Below are 18,045 nucleotides of genomic sequence, written 5' to 3'. Positions count from 1 at the left end.
AATCAATTCTTTCATATTATCTGTACTATACCCACACACATTCAATTATCCCTACTGCAAAATTCTCCTCTTCTTAGATTCAGTAATTTATGCATAAGAGAATATTAGCCCCTTGCTAGGCAGGATTCCTCACCACTTTCACACGGAGAGGAAAAGAAATATTATAAGGGCTAGAAATATAAATAAATTAGAAGAAAGCTCAGATGAGTGTTTAATATATATATATATATATATATATATATATATATATATATATATATATATATATATATATATATATATATATATATATATATATACATGCACAACTGTACGTAAGAAGTACTCGTAATCGTACGTGATTATGAGACTGGTAGAAACGACACCAAGCTATTTAACACTGATATAAGTACCTCCCTGGGTGGCTGTTTGTAACTTTTGTTTATATGATTATTAAATAATTTTTATTTAAAATTATACACAAGTTCACTTTTAGAAAAGTCAAATAATAATTTAAAAGAAAATTTACATTATTATTTTACTGCTTATAAACAATCTGCGTAGTTATTATTCATAATCCTTGACAATAATATTAATTCAGAATATTCTTTCACAACTCAGTATTTTATTTTACAAAAATGATTATGTATAATGATAATCTTTATGGAAAATAATTTCTATATATAATAATAATGTATATTATTATACATAATTATCAACATAATTATCATACATAAGTATGTATACTAATTATATATAAAAATTATAATAAATGATTATGTATGAAAATTTCTATGTATAAATTCAATAAGACACATTTGCAACACCTGAGTCATTTCAATACACAGATATAAGAAAGGATACTTGATGTGAGAGGCTGTGTCTGAGATACGAGGAAGAATTACGTAGGGGATACAATGAGGTGGAAGTAATGAAGTGGTGAAGCAGAAGCAGTGACTCACGAAATCGTAATGACACGATTGGAAACAAACCATACTACTGATGGGGATTGTACTCATGGCCACTGGGCCAGCTTGCTGTAATAAGATTCATCTAACTATAAGGATGTTAGCACAAGCTCCACTCTGCTAGTAGCAGCAGTCAGTGCAGCAGCAAGGTGTCCTGGTTAGGAAGGAAATCTGTGTATTTTATGTAAGACTAATGTCTAGAAGTTCTCTCTGATAAGATTCATTAGTGCTGTGCTGTCTGTCACAGCACAATCATATCTTAGTGCAGAGAATATACTGACTTTCTTACTTATAATAGACAACTCTGGTAACTGATAGAATCCTAGGGTTTCTTTACCCGGGGATCCAAATAATGAGGGTATAGGACCTGATATCTGAAAAAATTTCCGTTTTTATGTGAATATAATAAAATCCTTACTATTTCTTTTCAGCTATTATGATTCTAGCTATTAACATGTTTTAAAGTCATACTGATACCTATTATGACTGGTGATGGTAATGATTTCGACAGCCTGACGAAGGTGGTATTGGGACATATTGGACAATCCATTGCCGAGTCTGTAATCGTAAAAAGCTTAGGAGTTCCTAACCTAACCACTACGTCCATGGCCAACAAATTACATCTCAGCTAAGAAACCCGCCCACGCTTATGTTCCTCTATTTAAATCAAATCACAGAACGGGTGGGATCCGAACCCTTGGCAAAGGAATCCTAAAACTCACACGGCAGTTTTAGGGTTCAAGTACCATGAGCTGAAGCCCCACAATTTCTCTGATTTGTCTCCAGTCGTATTATGATTTCACGAGTTCCCCTATAAAAGTGTCGTTCCCCATGTCACTGTATTACAGTGCTTCAGCAGTAACACTGTATTACAGTGCTTCAGCAGTAACACTGTATTACAGTGCTTCAGCAGTAACACTGTATTACAGTGCTTCAGCAGTAACACTGTATTACAGTGCTTCAGCAGTAACACTGTATTACAGTGCTTCAGCAGTAACACTGTATTACAGTGCTTCAGCAGTAACACTGTATTACAGTGCTTCAGCAGTAACACTGTATTACAGTGCTTCAGCAGTAACACTGTATTACAATGCTTCAGCAGTAACACTGTATTACAGTGCTTCAGCAGTAACACTGTATTACAGTGCTTCAGCAGTAACACTGTATTACAGTGCTTCAGCAGTAACACTGTATTACAGTGCTTCAGCAGTAACACTGTATTACAGTGCTTCAGCAGTAACACTGGACACCATCACCACAGGTGATGGTAGGTTTCTTCAACACGAAAAAAACAAATGATTTCCAACTTGAGGTATAATAGTCTTTCATTTATGCGGTGTACAAGGTATATATATGGTATGCGACTTATTAAGGGTATATTGTGTATGTGGTCTATCAGGTGTATATTGTACATGTGATCTATTAGGTGTGGGTGTGAGGTGAAACTGCCTATCATGGGCCAGTAGGCTCTCTTCTTATGATCTATCAGGTATATGTATATTTAATATCAGGTGTATATAGAACATATTATCTATCAGATGTGTATGATACATGTGGAGTATCAGGTGTATATGGGAGAGCAGTGGTGAGGGAGCCTTAATTATTACGGGAAGAACTGTATAAACCAAAACAAAATATTCCCAAATATTTATAACTTAATGTGTCTATAATGCCTGGTAGTCTAATTTCCCTTTTAATGCAATAAGATCATGGTAAATAATAATAACCACTGAGAAAATAATGATATTTCAAGCTCTTTCGTAATTTCTCACATTATCAAGGAATAGTAAATATAATAAATGAACTTAACAATTATAAGGCTGAGATTTCACCTCAGCTATGACCTGACGTATGGCCTCACCTCTGACCTCAAGTATGACCCGTCCCACCGAGCTTCGCAGTGTAGTGAAGATGTTGTCAGGTCACATGTGAATTTTTTATAAGTGACTTGTTAAGGATAGCTTAAATTCCTCGCAAATTTATGTGAGAGATGTTTACCACACAACTAATTTTTCGAATGCCATAAAACTTGTATCAAGCTGGTCCATTGTGGGAAGAAATACAACTGAATCAAGTTTAATCGAATAATAATACTGATTTCAATACGAATATTAGTTCCGGGTTACAGAAACTAGAATCATTCATAATAAATAAAATTTGTGAGGAATTAAGGCATGCCTGACATGTAACATAAAAATAATTACTTGACATGAGACATGATAAAACATTCACTACACTGTGGTTCGTACGTCAGTTTGCGTGCGGCCAGCAGCAACAGCCTGGTTGATCAGACTCTGATCCACCATGAGGCTTGGTCTCAGACCTAGCCGCGAGGGCGCTGACCCCCAAAACCCTCTCCACGTAAACTCCAGGTAACTCCCACGTTCGGTGGGATGGGTCGCGTGTGAAGTCATATGTCAGGCAAAATCACAGCCTTATAAATCTTCTCATATTTTTACTATTCCTTGATAACGTCAGAAATTATGAAAGAGCTAGGATTTTTACTATTTTTCAGTGTGGGTATTTTGTTAATTTTTTAATGTGTATCCATGAAACCTGGTAATTTATTATTATAATCAGAAAGTAGCGCTAAACCACAAGGGTTATACCAGCAGGGCAGGGAAAGATGCAGGGGTAATAAAGCCTGGTAGTCTAGTTTATCTTTCAATGTGTATCCATAAAGCCTGGTAGTCTAGTTTATCTTCTGTGTATCTATGAAGCCTGGTAGTCTAGTTTATCTTCTGTGTATCTATGAAGCCTGGTAGTCTAGTTTATCTTTTATTGTGTATCTATAAAGCCTGGTAGTCTAGTTTATCTTCTGTGTATCTATGAAGCCTGGTAGTCTAGTTTATCTTTTATTGTGTATCTAAAAAGCCTGGTAGTCTAGTTTATCTTCTGTGTATCTATGAAGCCTGGTAGTCTAGTTTATCTTTTATTGTGTATCTAAAAAGCCTGGTAGTCTAGTTTATCTTTCAATGTGTATCCATAAAGCCTGGTAGTCTAGTTTATCTTCTGTGTATCTATGAAGCCTGGTAGTCTAGTTTATCTTTTATTGTGTATCTATAAAGCCTGGTTGTCTAGTTTATCTTTTAATGTGTATCCATAATGCCAGGTAATCTAATTTTCCTTCAACTTCTAACCCAAACATCAGGGATTTTATGAAAGATAAACATACTGATGAGACACATATTGTAAAATGTGAGTTCGTGTAGCCACTCGTGACATTCCTTCCTTCTGTATACTTCATAAAAAACGTGCAGTAAAGGTCACCTAATTTTTGTGTCGTCCTCCAGCACTTCTTTTACGAAGTCGTGAAAGACTGTCATATACGTAAAAATTTATTGTCGAAGACGGTATTTAACGAAGCAAACTTTCGACAAAGCCAAAGTACTGATTTATTGTGATGGGTGTAAAGCGTGCCAACAGTCTTTAAACAGAGAAAGTGGCGCTTCACGCCACGAGCACAAGACTGTAAACCACTAAATAATAGGTAATATTTCTTTCAACTCAATGAGCAGAACATACACAAAGAGTTGCTGTAATTTATGACATGGGGGTGACAAAGCTGTTGTTATGGATTTTTTTTTTTGATGGGTGGGGAGGGACGGGGTAAACTGTCTACAGCAACACTTGTAGACGGTGGCGTTGTTGACAGTAATACAAGAAATGGTATTGTGGGTAAAGTGATTGCTACGACTGTTTTCAAATTGACAAACGTAATGATAGTGTGTTGATGGGGTGGTGAGTATGGTCTGACTGTAGATGCATTTACATATCTATATGTCGTGCCGAATAGGTAAAATTGTGTCCTTTCTAAAATTTTCTCGTATACGTTGAAAGATATATTTTTTCATTTATGTTAATGTAAAAATTAATAATTCTGTACTAAAACAACCTCACAAAAATATCTTAACCTTATTATAACAAGCGCAATTTAATTTAGCCTAATCAAGCTAAACATATTTTAGATAAGTTTACAATAATTTATTGATAAACATAATGAAATTTATTTTTTTCTCGTTAGGGTCAGAATTATTTTTGGGAAATTATTGCATACACAAACTTTCGTTTACCTTATTCGGCAGGAAGAACGTTCCTATTTAAGCCAAAATCGCATGTTCTATCTATAAGGCAATATATATATATATATATATATATATATATATATATATATATATATATATATATATATATATATATATATATATATATATAATGTACATAACACTGCGACTAGTCGGGGGCTCGAACCCGGAGTAGAATGAAATTAGCTCTGAGACACCCACACTATCAAATATCCTCGGATAACGGCACAACACCTAGCTCTGATGGGTGTGTGATCTTTGTAGGATTGGAAGGTCCAGTGGGTTAGAACGTAGTGAATTTTCGCTCCCCATAAGGCAAGCTCAAACAACAAGGGTTCGAGCTATCGTGCTACTCGCAGAGTTCTTATTGATTAAATACCACTCGTTCTTGGTTACATTACTATATATACTGCTTGTGGAGGCTAGTACACCAAACCGGGAGAAGAATGATATTTGCTCTGAGACATCCACACCATCGTCAGGAAAAATTTATCCTGTTTCCTGACAAACATTTTACTTAACTACCCCTTATAATTTTCTTATTTATTATAATAAGTAAATTAAGTAAAGCGGAATTATTGTAATGAAGTAACTAATAGTCTGATAAGGAAAATGTTACACACCTAGAAATACCACAAAATTTAAATGTTTACAAAATAGAAGAGTAGAGAGAAACAAAGATGGTGGTACGGGAAGCAGACTAACCGGCGAAGTAGCGAATGTTTCTCGAAATAACTTTGTACGACAGCAATACCAGCAGACACTTAAACGTTACAAGTGAAATGGGAATGCATCTGGAAGGGTCCCGATATAAGATAAGGATGAAAACGGGATACGGTAGCTGGATGTTGCCAAGTTGGCTCTACCACGAGCATCATCCATTAATATACTCCTCCTAGTTCAGGGGTGGGCGACCTTTTTAAGTGTGCGTGTCAAAGTCGGCCATATCTTTGATACAAAATCTCTGGGAACATATGGGGACTATTTCCCTGATATTCTTGGAACGGATACGTGATAAATGTGGCAATTTTTTTTTTTTTGAGATGAGACCAGTGGTTAGCGTGCCAGAAAGAAGTCGTTGGCGTGCCAGGTTTGGCATGCGTGCTAAGGGTTCACTACACCTGTCCTAGTTTGTATTATAAACTACGCTGCAGGTAAGGTTGTTAGATGTTGGCCAGTTTTCTAGTGGGTGGCGTTACGATGTATCACTAAGGTAATAATTTCGTACGTAAGAATGTATGTTATTCACTCAGTTGAAATAATGTGCTTAACAACTGATAAAGAGTAGATGAAACAAAATACTTATTGCCGTCAAGTCTATTTACCTTCTATGTAAATATTCAGGCCGCTTAATAGCCTAATTTACTAGCAATAATTTTCATAATAAATAAATAAACGTTAAAGATTTATTTCTCTGCATATTTTACAATGTGTAGTTACAATTTTGATTTAAGTTGAAAGGAAGCAGTTATCATGCCGGGGCATTTCGTAGTTAGTTGGGGAGCAGAGACGGTGGGCACTGAAGGTGGTACACTGCGACCCCAGTGTCACTAAAATCCAAGTCTCCAAGATACATCAGCATCAGTAAGTCGAAATTTTTTTTTGTGTCTCGAGTTTTTCCCAGTGAGTGGATGGAAGATTAATACGAGAATGTGCACTCGTGAAAAATCCCCCACAATTTCTAAAAGTTTTCAACAATGATTTAAATCAAATACATTGATTATATGAAAGCTTCGAGGGAGGCGAGGACAGATTTACCGTGAAGGTTACTGGAGGTGTGTGAAGAGTCAGTAGGGTCACTCTTGGTGCATCAGACGGAGACTGGGAAATAATCTCTCTCTCTCCTACATTCTTTAACCTGAGCATCACTATCCTCGTAAAATTTTTCACCGGTTTCAATAACCCACCTCCTATTCCATACATTTCCAACATCTGCCACATTGTCCCCCCTATTCATCCTATCATACGCCTTTTTCAAATCCATAAATGCCACAAATACCTCTTTATCCTTATCTAAATACTGTTCACCTATATGTTTCAGTGTAAACACCTGGTCCACACACCCCCTACCTCTCCTAAAGCTTCCTTGTTCATCTGCTATCCTGCTCTCCGTCTTACTCTTAATTCTTTCAGTGATAACTCTACCATACACTTTACCAAGTATACTCAACAGACTTATTCCTCTATAATTTTTGCACTCTCATTTGTCCCCTTTGCCTTTATACAAAGGAACTAAGCATGATCTCTGCCATTCCCTATGTACCTTACCCTCTTCCATACATTTATTAAATAAAAACACTAGCAAGATATGTATACATAATTACTTCCAGAATCGTGAAATTTCGATATAAAAATGTTTCATCCGGCCGTCAGTGCAGCGATTTCGAATTTCATCTCACTGGGAGAGTGAAAACCAAGTCCATTTGACAAAATACCAGTGAGGTTGGTCACTCTGAGTCTTCCTGAAGTTTATATCGTATTATATATAATCCTCTTTGTCACTCATTGTTTGATCTCAATATTGCGCAATAAGCAATGTTAGAAATGAGGAACAGAAAGCCAGTGTGCAAACACGGTAAAATAAAATCAAACAAATGTCAATGGTGGCCACAAATTCACTGCGTAAAAATAAACATCTGTTAATTGTGCTTGAGCAGTCATTGCAAAATAAAGCGAACAGTCAGAGGTGATCACATAGGGTGAAAAATCAAGCAACAGTTAGTGGTCAAACAATCAAAGAGTAAAAGGAAGAAACAACCAGTTGTGGTCAGTCAAGGGAATAAATCAAGTGTTACTGGCGGTCAAACAGGCAGTACGTACATACGAGCAATAGGATGGTCTAAAATTACTTGTGTGTTAGCAAGTAATGGAGGGGCAAACGTTTTTGAAGTGATAAATAAAGGAACATTGAAAAATTATGGAAAAAAAAAGTTTTCTTATCGAAATATAGTGCATAATTTTGGCAACATCTTGATGTAATCAGCTTGTTTCTATCATATTTCTAAGAATCTTTTTCCTTAAATGTAATTTTTTTTGTTCTTGCTCTCATGAAAAAGACATGATGGTATTTAGTTTTTTTTTCTCTCTCTCTCCAAAAATTGCGATTTTTATGATTGTTTCATTCTAAATACACTACATTGCAACATCTCTGAGGACTCCATTCAAATGCAAAGAGAGATAACAGCTCAGTCACCTATGGCCTGTGAACATGTGTTGAGGTGTGCAACATACTGAGATTTGGCGCGCCGTGACCGTAGAGTTTTTACACAAAACAATATATGTATAACTCGGAAATAAGTTGACATTATTTTCCATTTTTTCCGAAAAGTATTAATAGAAGTATCATGATTTTTGTACACAATATTGAGTAATGATGGTTCTACAGATACCTTGAGTTGATTTGTGATATTTTTTACAGCTTTATTTTTATTATTTTTTTCTCCCGCCAAAAAAAAAAAAAAAATAATGAACTTCAACATTTTTTATTATGCAATTTATTGACATTTTCACTCAAACGATGTATTGGTTCAAGATTATCTAGCCCTTGTCTTTCATCTGATGTCAACTAGAGCATTGTACATCTTCCTAATTTTGTAGAAAGGGAGAGTTTTATGCCCTGTACAATATTGCACTATTTATTTTTTTCTATCTAACTTTAAGGCAAAAAGTCAGCACACACACAGTGTATAGGTTTTGAAATGCTGCATCAATCACTTTAAAATTTTCAGTGAAATGGGACCAAAAAAATATTGATTTCGTTCGCCCCTCCCTTTTAATTAATATTAGTTTATCAACTCACACGATACTTCTTGCAGATTAATACTCTTTCAGTTGCTTCTTCAAAGTGGCTCGACTCAATACTATAAAAAGTAATTTAATCCACCCATGAGACTGTATACACTTAGTATTAAATAGAAGTATTTCGTCAAGGTTTGTAAGTGGTAGGATGATTGCAATTTTTACTCTCAACGTTGACTACACCCATATCGTGTTGATGACCACATGGAACAACTCCACATGGCCTTCAACAACATAGATTTCTAATAGCACGAAGCAGTAAAACAATTTGTTCGGCAATAAAGATGCCATTATGATTTCTTTAAGTGAGTAGCCAGGTGTTAGGCAAGGGGACACAACGATGATTCTCGTCTGTGAAGCCATAATCGGTTCACCTCTGTGAAAGAACTCCGTCAGAGCTGGAGTTCATCACAACGACGACTAAGGGGGCGGTGCATGGAGCATTGCTGAGTCGCGAGTGACCACTTACACTCAACTATTCATGAGAACGAAGAGTGCCAACATTGGCATTTACACTCACGCGAGCGAGGCAGCAGCAGAAGCAGCAGCAACAACAGTAGAAGCAACAGAAGCAACAGCAGCAGCAGCAGCAGCAGCAGCAGCAGCAACAGCAGCAGCAGCAGCAGCAGCAGCAGCAGCAGCAGTCACACTACTCGACGAGACGAGGAATCAATGATAGAAGCCGCGAGCAGTGAGGAACTTGTGGCCAATACTTCGTGAATTACTGAACGAAACCCAAATTATTTAATGGGTTGTGTTATAAGCCAGAAGATGACCTGTCACCCCAACTGTTGACCAGGGAAATGTTGGGGGGTGGGGGAAGGTGGGGGCTGGTCGAAGGTTGGGGCTGGGGGCAGGTGGGGGCTGGGGGAAGGTGGGGGCTGGTCGTAGGTTGGGGCTGGGGGCAGGTCGAAGGTGGAGGCTGGTCGGAAGTGGGGCTAGGGGAATGTGGGGGCTGGAAGAAGATGAGGGAAAGGGGAAGGTGAGGGGCAGTGGAAGGTAGTAGCTGGGAAAAAGTGTGAGCTGGGGAAGGTATGGAAGAAGGTGGGGGCCTGGAGAATGTGTGAGCTGGGAAAATGGGAAAACTGGGAGAAGGTTTGGGGCTGCAGAAGGTGGGGGTGAGGGAATTTGGGGGCTGTGGGAAGGCAGAGGGAGGAAGGCGAGGTCTTTGAGAAAGGAGGGGGCTGGGGGGTACATGTGTGATGGGGAAACGTGGTGGCTGGGGGAAGGTGGTGGCTGGGGGAAGGTGGTGACTGGAGGAAGGTGGTGATTGGGGAAAGGTGGGGCTGGCGGAAGATGGTGGCTGGGAGAAGGTGGTGACTGGGGGAGGGTGGTGACTAGGGAAAGGTAGTGGCTGGGGAAAGGTAATGGCTGGGGGAAGATGGAGGCTGGGGGAAGTTGGTGGCTGGGGGAAGCTGGTGACTGGGGAAAGGTGGTGACTAGGGGAAGGTAGGGGCTGGGGGAAGATGATGGCTGGGGAAGATGGTGGCAGGATGAAGGTGGTGTCTGGGGGAAGGTTGTGACTGGGGGAAGGTGGTAACTGGAGGAAGGTGGTGACTGGGGGAAGGTGGTGACTGGGGGAAGGTAGTGACTGGGGAAAGGTGGTGGCTGGGGAAAGGTAGGGGATGGGGGAAGATGATGGCTGGGGAAGATGGTGGCAGGATGAAGGTGGTGACTGGTGGAAGGTGGTGACTGGGGGAAGATGGTGACTGGGGGAAGGTGGTGACTGGGGGATGGTGGTGGCTGGGGGAATGTGGTGGCTGGGGGAAGGTAGGGGCTGGGGGAAGATGGTGGCTGGGGGAAGATGGTGACTGGGGGAAGGTGGTGACTGGGGAAAGGTTGTGACTGGGGGAAGGTGGTGGCTGGGGAAAAGTGGTGGCTGGGGAAAGGTGGTGGCTGGGGAAAGGTGATGGCTGGGGGAAGGTGGTGGCTGGGGAAAGGTGGGGGCTGGCGGAAGATGTTGGCTGGGACAAGGTGGTGACTGGGGGAAGGTGGTGACTAGGGAAAGGTAGTGGCTGGGGAAAGGTAATGGCTGGTGGAAGGTGGTGGCTGGGGGAAGATGGTGGCTGGGGGAAGGTGGTGACTGGGGAAAAGTAGTGGCTGGGGGAAGATGGTGACTGGGGGAAATTGGTGATTGGGGGAAGGTGGTGGCTGGGGGAAGGTGGTGGCTGGGGGTAGGTAGGATCTAGGGTAAGGTAGTGACTGGGGGGGAAGGTGGTGACTGGGGGAAGGTGGTGACTGGGGGAAGGTAGTGACTGGGGAAAGGTGGTGGCTGGGGAAAGGTGGTGGCTGGGGGAAGGTGGTGGCTGGGGGAAGGTGGTGGCTGGGGAAAGGTGGTGGCTGGGGGAAGGTGGTGGCTGGGGGAAGGTGGTGACTGGGGAAAGGTGGAGGCTGGCGGAAGATGGTGGCTGGGACAAGGTGGTGACTGGGGGAAGGTGGTGACTAGGGAAAGGTAGTGGATGGGGAAAGGTAATGGCTGGTGGAAGGTGGTGGCTGGGGGAAGATGGTGGCTGGGGGAAGGTAGTGACTGGGGAAAAGTAGTGGCTGGGGGAAGATGGTGACTGGGGGAAATTGGTGATTGGGGGAAGGTGGTGGCTGGGGGAAGGTGGTGGCTGGGGGTAGGTAGGATCTAGGGTAAGGTAGTGACTGGGGGGGAAGGTGGTGACTGGGGGAAGGTGGTGACTGGGGGAAGGTGGTGACTGGGGGAAGGTAGTGACTGGGGGAAGGTGGTGGCTGGGGGAAGGTAGGGGCTGGGGGAAGATGATGGCTGGGGGAAGATGGTGGCAGGATGAAGGTGGTGACTGGGGGAAGGTGGTGACTGGGGAAAGATGGTGACTGGGGGAAGGTGTTGACTGGGGGAAGGTGGTGGCTGGGGGAAGTTGGTGGCTGGGGGAAGGGAGGGGCTGGGGGAAGAGGGTGGCTGGGGGAAGATGGTGGCAGGGGGAAGGTGGTGACTGGGGGAAGGTTGTGACTGGGGGAAGGTGGTGGCTGGGGTAAGGTGGTGGCTGGGGAAAGGTGGTGGCTGGGGAAAGGTGGTGACTGGGGGAAGGTGGTGGCTGGGAGAAGGTGGTGGCTGGGGGAAGGTGGTGGCTGGGGAAAGGTGGTGACTGGGGGATGGTGGTGGCTGGGGGAAGGTGGTGGCTGGGGAAAGGTGGTGACTGGGGGAAGGTGGTGACTGGGGGAAGGTGGTGACTGGGGGAAGGTGTTAGCTGGGGAAATGGTTTAGAGCTGGGGAAGGTGAGGCCTGAGGGTATCTTGCAGCTGAGGGAGAGTTGGATCTGGGGGAAGTTAGGAACTAGGAGAAGGTGGGGGATGGGATGGGCTGGGGGTATGTGGGAGCTGGGGGAAGGTAGAGACGGTGGGAAGGTGGGGGGCCTGGAGGAATGTAGAGGCAGGGGCTAGAAAGGAGCCCACATCCAGTCAAGCATGTGAAGATACTGGAGAACGTACAGAGGTTTGCAACAAAATTAGTCACGCAACTAACGGTATGTTCTGTGAGGAGAGGTTAATCAAACTCAGCCTGATGATACTGGAGGGCGGGAGGAATAGGGGTGATATGATAACAAAATATATAATACTAAGAGTGGACAAAGATAGTTTGAGAGGTGGGAAACGAACGCGAGGGAACAGGTGGAAGCTGAAAAGACAGATGAGCCATATGAACGTTAGGAAGAATTTCTTCACGTTGAGTTATGAAGTAGAACGATTTGGAGAATGTAGTGGTTGAGGCATGATCCATACATAGCTTTAAGAAGAGATACGACAAAGTTCTCAAAGTCATGACGGAGTGAACGTAGTAGCGATCAGCGAACAGGCGGAGCCAGGAGCTGAGGATCGACCTCTGCAACAATAGATTTAGGAGAGTACACACACACATACACAGTAGCGACCAGCGAAGAGACGGAACCAGGAGCTTTGAATCGCCCATGCAACCACAAATATGTAAATACACAGAAGAGTTAAGATTCGACTCGCATAAATACAGTCCCGTTAGTACTCACACACTTCACAGTGACCATACAGAACCGAGTTTCAAAATCCCTGGTCTAGTAAACACGAAGAGAAACATCACAAGCAGGAGGACGGAGAAAGTAAATAACTGAAAGAAAATAAAGAAGAATGAGAGAATACAGAATACAGTACCGTTTAAAAGAGAATTGAGAGGAAAGAAAGTGGCATGATCTAGCACCTCGCTGTAAAGTGCCTGAAGACAATGGCGGAATTGAAAAATAAGACACAAATGAAGTATAATGTGAGTGTTTGAGAACGTTTCGCCCACAAGCAGATAAGCGAGAGAAACGTCACCAGTACAGGGTTGCATTACAGTGCATTTGTGTCTCTTTTTCCATTGTGTAGGTATTTTTCCGTCATTTCTCCCCACGAAGGAGCAGTTCATACCCAGAGCAAGACGAAGCAACGGAGTGAACACAGAGTCCATTGATTCACTCCGAAGTGCTGACACTGAAGAACAGAAAATCAAAAATAATAATAATAAAGGCTCAATACCGCGTCTGGAACACTACACAAATAACCCTCACAGAGGAGAAAGAACCTTCTGACGACGTGTCGGTCTTACTTGGACTTGGGTACCCAGTAGCTCGGTTGGTAGCACACTCGTCTCTCACACTGAGGTTCGTGGATTGACTCCTGGTACTGGTGAAAACATTGGGCTTGTTTCTTAAAGACACCTGCTGTCCCTGTTCACCTAGCAGTAAGTAGGTATTGGGTGCTAGCTGACTGGTGTGGGTCGCATCCTGGGGACAAAATTAACATAAGGTGCCTGAAATGCTCCACATTACCAGGGGCTTTCTGTATAGTATGTCACTGATGTCAGCTATGGTCTGTATAATTTGTTTCATTTAGTTGCAGAAATAAAGACTTTTCTTCTTCTTCTTCTTCTTATTATTATTATTAACTAGTCACATACTAACACACGAAGGTAAGGGAGTCAGTATATATACGAAAGGAGGGCTCCCTTACCTTCGTGTGTTAGTGCGTGTCTAGTTAATGGTCCAAGTCCGACTGTAAAGTCGTCAAAAGTTTTTCTCTTCTGTGTGAGAGTTATTTATTCAGAAACTCAAAAATATATAACTCTTAAAAGACCTTAGGAGAAGAGCCAGAAGTTATGATCCACAGGTAACGAGAAAAACTGAGCGAATATTTGGAAATAACAGACCATCGATAGTTAATTCGGAACCGAAACTCTTCAAGTCCCGTAAGAAAGAAAACTTAAAGAAAGGTAAAGAGATTGGAAAAATAGAAAGAGGAGAATTCACAAGGAATGACACGGAATTCTGAGAGCTGACAAATGAAGGACAGGTCTAAAGGCAATGAATCAGAATAATTCAACGGATACGAACACCAAACTCACAACAGACAAGGTTTCACAAAGTGTTCTAAACCATACCACGGGCGGGACTGAACCCGCGGTCAGAGAGTCTCAAAACTCCAGACCGTCGCGTTAGCCACTGGAGCAGCTAGACTCTTTGACCGCGGGTTCAATCCCGCCAGTGGTATGGTTTGTTTGTAATCGTGTCATTACGATTTCGTGAGTCAAGTATTCTAATGCAGTGAGCATAAGCACTGCGAGAACTGCTAGCTAATGTCTACCTAAGAGAAACAGCCGAAGCAGTAGAGATCTGGGAATGTATAACCAAGACAAGAAGCACTAAAATAAATGACAGTAAAATGCCAGTATCCTTTTTATGCAAACTATGTAAGGGAGTGGAAACAACAAACAGATTAGTGAAACACATGGACGGAAGTAAATTCACATGGGTCAGTAGACCTGCTGCAGTCTTCCTTCTTTCTTATGTTAAAGTAGCACGATTTAGAAATGGGATATTGCATATCACAAACCTGTTGTAGCTCAATAACAAAGTATCAGAAATAACGCAAGATAGAGGGGAAGTGTCTGGATATTTCTGATATAGTGAAAGACATTTGTCAGAGATAAGGTCTGAAGAATAGCAAGGAGACAAGGAGTGATGGTCCAGGAAGACACATCAGAATAAACAAATACAATAATGTGGTCCCATCAGAATTAGTGCTAGGACCGATTTTCTCCCTAGTTTAAGTGAGTGACATACAGGAAGAGTTATAGTATTTTGTATCTCTCTTCGCAAATAAAGATAAATTTATGGGAATAAAAGATGGACAGGACAAACTGCATGACTGGCCCGATAAGTAGATACTGGAATTCATCGCCAGTAAATAAAAGGGATATGAGGGTTGGGACAAAATACCGAAAAATTTATATAGAATCGAACCCCATGGGCTGTGGCTCTCCCTCGTCGAGAGGGAGGAAAAATTCTTTGGCATATTTTCTGCTGGACAATCTGATTTTTTAACTAGCTGGAAACAGAACAAGGAGTCATTTATGACCCGATGTAGCATCTATATTGATTTAGAAAGATACATAAGCAAACACTGGGGCATATTAATTATAAAGCGTTTCGGTCTTGGGACCTTGATCATTTCGATGCCAGGACCAAAACGTTTCTAGTAAATTTGTCCTAGTGTTTGGTCACGTGTCTTTCTAAACCAATTTGTCTGTAGCTATTACCAAGGTTTATATCAGGATCTGTGTTAAACCATCTTCAAGAAAGCAGCACCCTCATGGTAGCCACACCTGACATGTTAAGACCTCAGAAGTGGATAAATTGGTAACCAAATTTATTTCTTCACTATGGTAAAGGAACTTAATGAGATTAGAGGACACGGGAACCAAATGAGAAAACATAATAATTAGGTGCAAGGTGACTATCCAGACCATTAAAACAAAATTAAATGTTGACAAGATTTTTAAATGATAGGCTGAAAAAACTACCGATTTCTTGAACAAATCTTCAAGAACATTACCAGACTTTTAGAAATTATTATTATTATTATTATTATTAAAGATTCGCCGGTATTCTCCCGGCCCGGGCTTTTTCCAAGTGGTGGCCCGGCTTTGGCTACCTCTTTAGGGAGTGTCTGAGACCTAAGTCTCCCATGGGAGGAGGCACAAGTACCTCCTCATCTTTGGGACCAACTGTCCCCAGGCCTAGCCACAAGCTAGGCCTCTCTGGTCTGCCATCCCCGCCCCAAGGGGGCAAATGGGAATGACAGTCTTATGAGTTAAACGCTCGGACTCAGGCACCTACCCTACCCTAGAAGGGTTAGGCATGGTGTCGATGACTTTTAGAAAGCGTCTAACACAATAGGAATGTCCACGTCTGAGGACTGACAAGGAGCATTAAATTACTGACCGACATCCCTGACCAGTATCTTTTGCAAGGGATGATTAAAACTGCTAAGTAAAAGAACACAGACGCGAAATTAATGTGACATTTTATTGTGGCAATGTTTCTCTCTCAAGGAGCTTTGTCAAGTGTGTCATTCTGAGAGTATGTTACATATTATTCGGTGTTTGTCACACACCCAAAGAAGTATGCCCTCCCGACCAGCTAACCAGGTGCTAAGGGCATTAGTAGTATGGCCCCCGTCGTCATGCTAGCGCCTTGGTTCAATCGGCCAAGGACAAGGTCAGCCTGCCAGAGTTGTGAAGCTATGTGGGGGACAATCATGAATCAACATTGGCAGACTTACCTCCAAGGCCGGTCGATGACTGTTCTCACCGTGTCTCTTGCTTGCATTACCTTACTGTACATATCATCTGTATATAGTGGACGAACATTACTTTCTGTTTAGTGAAGGAAATATATATTTACTCTATGCTGCCTTTTGCTCGTTCTTCGTTTCTACCTCAGTTGCCTTGATACAACCAGGTGTCCAGGACACTAGATTGTGTTCATAATATCAAGTTTTGACAAAGATCGACACCATGCCCAGCCCTTCTAGGGTAGGGTAGGTGCCTGAGCCCGAGCCTTTAGCTCATAAGACTGTCATTCCCATTTGCCCCCTTGGGGTGGGGATGGCAGACCAGAGAGGCCTAGCTTGTGGCTAGGCCTGGGGACAGTTGGTCCCAAAGATGAGGAGGTACTTGTGCCTCCTCCCATGGGAGACTTAGGTCTCAGACACTCCCTAAAGAGGGAGCCAAGGCCGGGCCACCACTTGGACAAGGCCCGGGCCGGGAGAATACCGGCTAATCTTTAGCTAACTAATTTTGACAAAGCCCCTTAAGCGCAAAATGTTGCCACGACAAAATGTCACAAATTGTCGGTAATTCTCTCATTATTACATCATTAAAATTATAAGGAAGTGTTTAATTGATGTAGAGGAAAAAACTGAAACACAAGATAGTCATATCAACATCAAGAAAAATTTCTTGATGTTAAGGCAGTGTCCATGCACAACGTTAATAAAAATTTATAATGATGTCTTCAAACCTAGGAAGAAATGATCCTGACACCAGCTAGTTAAAAAGGCAGGCCCAGGAGCTGAGAACTGACCCAAGTAGCAATTTTCAAATACATTACACACCCTTCCATAAAGATGGAAAACTTCAACGTGCACTCAATATTTTAGTAATAAAAATGAAATCCACTTTATATTGTCCCTAATATTTGTGAAGATAATATAACACTGACAGACTACATGCAGGAAGAAATAATATAAAACATTAAACACTAGTATAGAAAATACAAGTCTTACATTAGACACTCTGGGTCCACGAAAAAAACGAGTCTTCGATATGAAAAACTAGACTAAGGCTGTTTTCCTCTGTGACAACATTAATATACATTCTTTAGAAATATTTCCCTAAGAATCTTGATTGTTTGTGTAGTGTTCCAGACGGCGTCTAGTTTGTATTAATGATCAATTTACATAACATTACTCTATGGTTACTTTATGATTTGAAAGAATTTATTAGGCTCCAAAAATTATTTGTTTTAAGCAGTGTCATTTGTAATGTGTTAAGTTGGGTCACAGCTGTGTGAGTATAATTACTTTGTTATATATACCTTATTTAAACTTAGTACAAGTTTCATATTTTTGCTCAAATTAGGTTTTACCCAATATTGTTTTAATTTCTCGAACTGAATTATTCAGTTTGGTTCTGATATTTTTAGCTTCATTTCATCTTTATTTTAGTATTATACAAAAGTTTGATAATTTAAGTCTGTTGTAAATCGTACGAATTAAATCAGTTGGATTATTCGCTTTATGTTGTAGATATTTTAAGATTCTATTGATGAATCATACTAGTTATAAAAATAACCATAACGTTTTAAGGGGTGGAACGGTAAGCCAGCGGAAGGCCTCGGTCAGAT

At 41.4% G+C, this 18,045-nt stretch overlaps 1 long non-coding RNA gene across 1 annotated transcript in view; it reads right to left on the bottom strand.

Moving 5' to 3' along the window:
* LOC128698119 (uncharacterized) overlaps positions 1 to 18,045 on the bottom strand; it is a 33,394-nt gene that overhangs the window by 6,341 nt on the left and 9,008 nt on the right. The gene's annotated exons all lie outside the window — the stretch shown is intronic.

This window comes from Cherax quadricarinatus, chromosome 58 (genome assembly GCF_038502225.1).
Source record: "Cherax quadricarinatus isolate ZL_2023a chromosome 58, ASM3850222v1, whole genome shotgun sequence".
Classification (NCBI taxonomy): domain Eukaryota; kingdom Metazoa; phylum Arthropoda; class Malacostraca; order Decapoda; family Parastacidae; genus Cherax; species Cherax quadricarinatus.
This window is presented reverse-complemented; position numbering and strand designations above follow the sequence as displayed.